The 7705-nt window shown below is 43.5% G+C and overlaps 1 protein-coding gene across 1 annotated transcript in view; it reads right to left on the reverse strand.

Moving 5' to 3' along the window:
- kat7b (K(lysine) acetyltransferase 7b) overlaps nt 1-431 on the reverse strand; it is a 70994-nt gene extending 70563 nt beyond the window's left edge. Inside the window, exon 1 of the mRNA XM_078424506.1 lies at nt 283-431. The gene's annotated coding sequence lies outside the window, so the exon portion shown is untranslated. The remainder of the gene's footprint in view (nt 1-282) is intronic.
- Between the last annotated feature and the right edge of the window lie 7274 nt (nt 432-7705).

The following is a 7705-nucleotide window of genomic DNA, read 5'->3' on the forward strand; positions in this document are numbered from 1 at the left end:
GTTGCTGGGCCCCGCGCTCAGCGCAGCGGCTTCTGGAGCTTTCCGTGGGCCAAGAGGAATGCGGCGGACCCTGCCTCTCTCTCTCCGCCGGCCGGCGGGCGAATGGCGGCGGCAAGGAAGGGCGCGGGGTGTGAGCGGCCCCGACCCCGCGGTGGGCGGGTGAGGAGAGGAGAGAAGGGGGCTGGAGGGGAACCCGCCGCGAGCGGGGGAAACCCGTGGGTAGGACGCGGGTGCGGGCGCGGCGGCCGGCCGCGACACTGCGCTGCGCGGCGAGACGCCCACCTTCCTGCGGGGCATCCTCCTGCAGCTCCGGCCTGCGGCTCCGGCCTGTACTTGTGGCTCCAGTCCACGGTCGTGGCGGCGGCGGCTCCGGCGCTCCAACAATCGGCAGCCACTCGCGCCGTTGACCGTTGTTGTTTTCCGCCACTTCCGGCACACCACCGGAAACCAACCCCCCCACCGGTCCGGGCGGAACAGAGCCAATCGGTGCCGCGGGCGTTTGATTCCGGATTCATGACCAATGGAACAAACTGCGCCTTCACAAATCTGGATTAAAATGTACATTTTACACGTGGTTTCCCCATACCTCCATAATATGTTAGAGGAGCAGTCTTGAATCCAGCAGACTAGAATGCTAGTTTAGTTTCTAGTTTAGAGATACATTGTGGAAACAGGCCCTTCGGTCCATCGAGTCCGCACCGACCAGTGATCCCCGACCACTAACACAACCCTACTCAATCTACAATTGTCCTAGGGACAATTTACAATTCGTACTGAAGCCAATTAACCTACAAACATGTACGTCTTTGTAGTGTGGGAGGAAACCGGAGCACCTGGAGAAAACCCACGCGGTCACGGGAAGAATGTACAAATTCCGTATAGACAGCACCTGTAGTCAGGATCGAACCTGGGTCTCTAATCTGTAAGGCAGCAACTCTACCGCTGTGCCACTGTGCCGCCCAAAACGCTGTTCATTCTGATTTTGTCAGTGATCGTAAAATTTCAATACATCCGTTAATATAATCTCACATTTTGATTTATGGTCCAGATTAACAATTGATTGAAAGATGCAGCATGGAAACAGGACATTTGGCCCACTGAGTTTCCGCCAACTATTGATCACCCATTCACACTAGTTCTATGTTATCCCACTTTCACATCTACTCCCTGAACTCGAGAAGGCAATTTGCCGAGGTCAATTAATCAAATGCGCCACCGTGCTATTTATTAAATTCAATCCGTTATTTTTAAATATCAACCATATTATTCCAAATGTGCAGAGAGCTGCTGTCAACTGCATTTGTTTGAAGGATGTTAAAAGCGGTTGACACCAAATGCAGTTGACAACAGCTCCCTGCACATTTGATATAACATGGTTGATTTCCTGACTACAGGTGCTGTCTGTACCGTGTTTTATACATTCTCCTTGTGACCTGCATGGGTTTTGTCCGGGTGCTCCGGTTTCCTCCCACATTCCAAAGACGTACAGGTTTGTAGGTTAATTAGCTAGTCATGCTCGACACTGACTCGGTGGATCGAATAAGGCTGCGTGCTCAGCCTTATACTCACTATGCTGTGTAGCCAGGCACAGTTTCAACTCCATCTTCAAATTCACCAACGACACCACCATTGTTGGATGAATTACGGATAATGATGAGAGAATATAGGAGGGAGATTGATTGTTTGATTGAATGGTGCCAGACAACAACCTTGTTCTTGACGTCAAGTAAGACCAAGGAGCTAATTGTTGACTTTGGAAGAGTCCTGGCTGTGCATATTTCAGAAGATCTGTCCATCAATGCTACTTCCTTAGAAGACAGAGGAGATTTGGGATGTCAGTGAATTCTTTCTTGAACTTCTATAGATGTACAGTAGAGAACATATTGACTGGTTGCATCATGACCTGGTTTGATGTCAAATACCTAGGAATGTAGGAGATTACAAAATGTAGTAAAAACTGTCACTTTAATTTCATGTTTCATAGATTTTGTGTTTTTATCACTTGGCAGATCAATTTCCCTCCTGGGATAAATAAAGTTCTATCATATTGTATCGTAAATACTGCCTGGTCCATTATGGGTACTGACCTCGCCACCATTGAAGGAATCTTTAGGAGCCGCTGCCTCAAAAAAGCAGCCGGCATCATCAAGGACTCACACCACTCGAGACACACTTTCATCTCATTCCTGCCATGGGGAAGAAAGTGCATGAGTCTGATAATTGTAATGACCAGATTAAGGATCACCTTCTTCCCAATAACCATCAGGCTCTTGAACACTACAAACACCAATTAAACTATGAATACAAACTGTCTTGGTTATATAATGGACTTAGGGAGTTTGTTTTGCACTAATAGTGTTTTTTTTAAATTTATTAAACTTTCTTTTGTTTATTATGTCATCTATGAGTACTGTATTTACAAAACTAGAAGATTTATGCTGCTGCAAGTAAGAAATTGATTTTTCCCTTTTTCGGTGCGTATAACAGTTAAAACACTTTGGACTGATCCCTGGCTTAGTGTCTAGCTCCAAAATTTTGGAATTCTAACATAAGCTTTGTCATTCCCCTATAGACAATAGGTGCAGGAATAGGCCATTCGGCCCTTCGAGCCTGCACCACCTATCTCACTTCACTTTATGATACTCCTTAGAAAATTTCCCTATTTCAAAAGATTAATGAGATCTGGAGTCAAATTTTGTTCGTTGAACTGCTGTAAAGCACCTTGGGACAGGTTTAGGTGTGAAGAAGTGTACTGACTCAAAACATTGCCTGGTCATCTCCCAGAGATGCTGCCTGCCTGCCTGCTCAAGATTCCAGCGACTGAGTTTCTTGTGTCTGCTTGGGACAATTTATTACGTTAAAGGCACTTCGTAAATGTAAGTTGCTTTTTTAATTTAGTTGGTTTAGGGCAAATACCATATTTAATAATCAGATGATAAACTAGAAGATTTATACATCTGTAACCCATCTTCCCATCTTAGAGCATGGGCTGAAATGACAGATCATGAGGGGCAGCACAGTGGTGCAGCTGGTAGAGCTGCTGCCTCTGACAGCACCTGAGATCGGGACCAAACCCACACCAGAGACCCAGGTTCGATCCTGACCTCGGATGCTTTCTGTGTGGAGTGCGCATTCTCCTTGTGACGGGGTGATTTCCCCAATCCTCTGGTTTCCTCCCATATCCCAAAGTCATGTGGGTCTGTAGGTTAATTGGCCTCTGTAGGGAGTGGATGAGTAAGTGGGATAGCAGAACTAGTATGCAAAGGCCATCAATGATCGGCATGGTCTCAGTGGGCCGAAGGCCTGTTTCCATGCTGTATCTCTAAAATAACCAAATGAATGAATACTTTATTATCAAGTCACAGTGAAATTCTTTGCTTGCAAATTTTGCAAATATTTCCAAGGTATGCAAATAGTCACCACATAAGGACGCCGACAAAGTATTCACAGTATCTAAGCCAGGTCCCCCTTTGCTGGGAGGTGTCCAATGAATGAATACTTTATTGTGACATGACGAGTCGCAGTGATGTTCTTTGTTTTGCATACCAAAGAGTCACCGTATAAATAGCGCAAACTTACAAAGTATCTCATGCCGGGTCTTCCTTTGTTCCCTACGGCGTGTGTTCTCCGACTCCCACGTGGCCTGTCCTCTTCCGCCGGCGCCCTCATTGACCGGCGCACCGACCTCCTCCTGACGCCTCTGATCCAGGCCCCAGCCCCAGGGCTAGATGGTTCATCAGGAGATTAAATATTCTTTAAAGCTTTGGAATATCATCTTGACACTTTTCTTGCTTTCAATAAAGTGATATTAGACCCGGAATATTTACCTATAGTCTAAATAAATATTTTTTTCCCAAGAATTGCAAATTCTAGAAATAGTTCTGAATCTATATTCAGATTGGTATTGAACTGCCCTCTGCTGGTTCACTTGGATTAATGCAGACTGACTGAAAAGAAACAGATTTAATTATCACAGAGTTAATCCAAAAATCCAAAGCAACCGACTGGTTGTGAAATTCTTAACTGGAATATGGGATTGTAATGATAAACTTTTGCTGGAAGTAAGCTATCATCTTCTTAGCAAAGAACGATAAAATATAATAATACACTATTGGCATAAAAGGCAACAAAAGTTGGATTTCATTTAAAGCAGCATCAAATAATATTGCTTTCACATTAAAGTGAGTATTTTTGCAAATCAGCACCACAGAGACTTTAACAGAACATGTCATTCTGCTATAACAAGGTAGTTGTGTTCCTAGAAATCATAATTGAAAATCCAATTATAAAATGACTGAGTCAAAGGAGATGGGTGGCTAGGAATTATAAAGTTACAGATTCAGGATAACAAGTTATTTTTAATAACTATAAGTTTATTTTTTAGTGCAACCTAAAAATACTAAAGGCTTTATGTTACATTGTACATGTACTGTAATGTACTGTACATGTGCCAATGGAAGCGGTTGCTTAGCAAATTCTATGGCCACTCATGGTGAAATTAGCAGCCAATGTTCTTAAGAGACAACAATGCTGTGGGGAGGTTACAGAGAAAGTTTTTTTTTTCATTTTGACTGTTTTTTTCCCAATACAGCTGTTTTTTTCTGCTTGTCAATTTCAAAGTAACTTTTAAGTGGTTCTGTAGTGGCCTGGCGGAGGCCAGAGAAAAGGCAAGACGCAGTTCTCTCATTCCCAATCAAAATCACATTATAACCAATTCTACCCAGGTAATGTAAACAATGTTTGCCCCAATTCATCTATCCGTAATATCCAACCAGAGTTATGGAAACATATGCTATAGCAGAGCTACCTTCACTTCAACTCCCCCTGAAACCCAACTAACATAAATTAGTCGGGTTTCAGTGAGGACAATGTGACCAGTATTTTAAAATAGTAATTGATGGAAATGGCTAGTGAAATGGTTCCTTTTCAACTTTTTTAAACCTCGGGTTTAAAATCTGACTGCAGTTAAGATTAAAGGAAAAGTTTGGTCAATCTGAAGAAGGGTCAGTCTGAAGAAGGGTCTCGACCCGAAACATCACCCATTCCTTCTCTCCCGAAATGCTGCCTGACCTGCTGAGTTACTCCAGCATTTTGTGAATAAATCGATTTGTACCAGCATCTGCAGTTATTTTCTTATACTATAAAGTTTGGTCAATGATCAAATGCATTTGAGTCTAAATCTCTTCAACACAAAATGTAGATAATCTTGCATTTGATGCACAATATTTATTTGCACAACTTAGAGGGTGGTGCAGCTGGTACAGCTCTTGCCTCACAGCACCAGAAATCTGCATGAAATTCTGACCTTGTGTGCTATTTGTGTGGAGTTTGCACATTCGTCCTAACCGCATAGGTTTCCTCCAGGTACTCCAGTTTCCTCCCATATCCTAAAAGATGAGTAGCTTTGTAGGTTAATTGGCCTCTGTAAATTGTCCCTCACGTGTAAGGAGTGGATGCTGAAGTGGGATAACAGAACTAGTGTACAATGATAGGTATGGATTTAGCGGGCCAAAGGGTCTGTTTTTGAGTTTAGAGATGCAGGATGAAAACAGGCCCTTCGACCCACCAAGTCCACGCCAACCATTAATCACTCGTACACTAGTTCTCTGTTATCCCCACTTTTGCATCATGTACAATAGGACCAATTTACAGAAGCAATTATCCTACAAACCTGTCTGTCATTGGAATGCGAGAGGAAAAAAGCGGAGCACCCGGAGAAAACCCACACAGTCCCTGGGAGAACGTGCAAACTCCGTACAGACAGTACCTGTAGTCAGGATAGCACCCAGGTTTCCGGCACTGTGAGGCAGCAGCTCTACCACCGTGCCACGAGCATGTTTCCACACTGCATCTTTTAATCAAATTAATAAATTATCCCCTACTGGTTATTGATAGACTCGCACAGCACAAAAAACAGGTACTTCCACCCACTAAGTCCTTACCAACCAACCACACCCCCTTACACTCATAACACACTAATCCCATTGTATTCTCCCCACATTGGCATCAATTTCTTACCCTTCACCTGCTCTGGCAGCCAATTTATGTCCTGACCTGAGTTACTTTGAGGCTTGAGGGAAAACCAGAGCACTGTTGTACTTCGTGGTCCAGTAGCTGTTGTACCTTTAGTGACTCTGGAAGGACCACAAGTACACTTGTGTAAAAGGTTACATTGCTGGAGCTCAACTCCAGGCTGTTTATTCCATGGCCACCTGCATCCAGAGTGGCCGCCTAATCACACCAATCACTTATTATACACAGGCATACAAGTAGTCCTTGTGACCAACAAAGTAGTCCCAGCAATATCACAACATCCCCCTTGTCTTATATATTACAACATCCCCCTTGTCTTATATAAAATTGTTCTCTTTACCATTCGAGGGCTAAAATATATTTAACAAACAAAACCAAAACACCATTGCTTTTTGCAAACAAAACCAATAACACAACTAAACACAATTAAACACAATTGCTTTTTTTTCGCCATCATGGTGGTCACTCCTCTGCGGTAGTTCACTCAACGCCAGGTGGTCACTCATCTCTGTGGTCACTCACTCCCTGTGGTCACTCATTCCCTGTGGTCACTCCACAGATATATACATTTATATACAAAAGCATCAAGTATAATACATTAAGCTTTCAGTACACAGATCACTACACAGATCATTAAACACAAAATATTCATTTTGTTCCATATCTTCCCCTCAAGAAGACGTGCTGTGTAGATCAAACGTAGTGTAGGCTCTAGATGCTCCACCACCATGATTTGGCTGCCACTGCTGGGCTCAACTCCAGGCTGTTTATTCCATGGCCACCTGCATCCAGAGTGGCTGCCTAATCACGCCAATCACTTATATACACAGGCATACAAAGTAGTCCTTGTGACCAACAAAGTAGTCCCAGCAATATCACAACAAGCACCTGGAGGAAACCCATGCAGTGACAAGGAGAATGTGCTGATGTGTGAGGCAGCAACTCCACTAGCTATGCCCCTCTTCCATCCTCCCTCCTCGCGGGGACTCAATTACACCTTTACGACTGCATATCTTTGCTAATTACTATGTAACCACTCAGCTTTCTGAAAAAATGCAGTGATAAAATGGTAGATTGTGAAACCAATGGTCTAACATCTGTGACAATTGGAGAAAGAGTCATTGAGCACTTTGATAACTTTGAGAAAGTCAACATGGATTTGTAAGGGGGGTGGTTAATGTGATAGGGAGAAGAATGTATATGGATGCATTTTTTATGAGCAGGAGATTAATTAGGCAGAAGATTATAAACTTATAAGGTCACCCCTCAGTCTCAGGTGAAAACAGAGCCTTCCCAATCTCCTAATAACTACAGCCTTCCATTCATGGTAATATCTTGGTAAATCTCTTCTGCGCAAAATCTATTGCCACTGTATCCTTCCTGTAGTGTGGTGACTAGAGCTCCACACAACAGCCTGTCTAGGTGAAGACTAACCAATGTTTTGTACAACTGGATCATGACATTCCAGCCATTGTTCGCAATGCCTCAGTTTATGTAGGCAAGCATACAAAATGGCTTTTATTTTACCTCCATCTCCACCTGTGTAGCTACTTTCAGAGAGCTATGGACGTGCACCCAAGGTTCATCTCGACATCAACACACCTTAGATCGCTGCCATTTACTCCTTTTATTCCAGAATTTGATCACCCAGAGTACATTTCCTCACACTTGT

This window comes from Rhinoraja longicauda, chromosome 29 (genome assembly GCF_053455715.1).
Source record: "Rhinoraja longicauda isolate Sanriku21f chromosome 29, sRhiLon1.1, whole genome shotgun sequence".
NCBI classification, from domain to species: domain Eukaryota; kingdom Metazoa; phylum Chordata; class Chondrichthyes; order Rajiformes; family Arhynchobatidae; genus Rhinoraja; species Rhinoraja longicauda.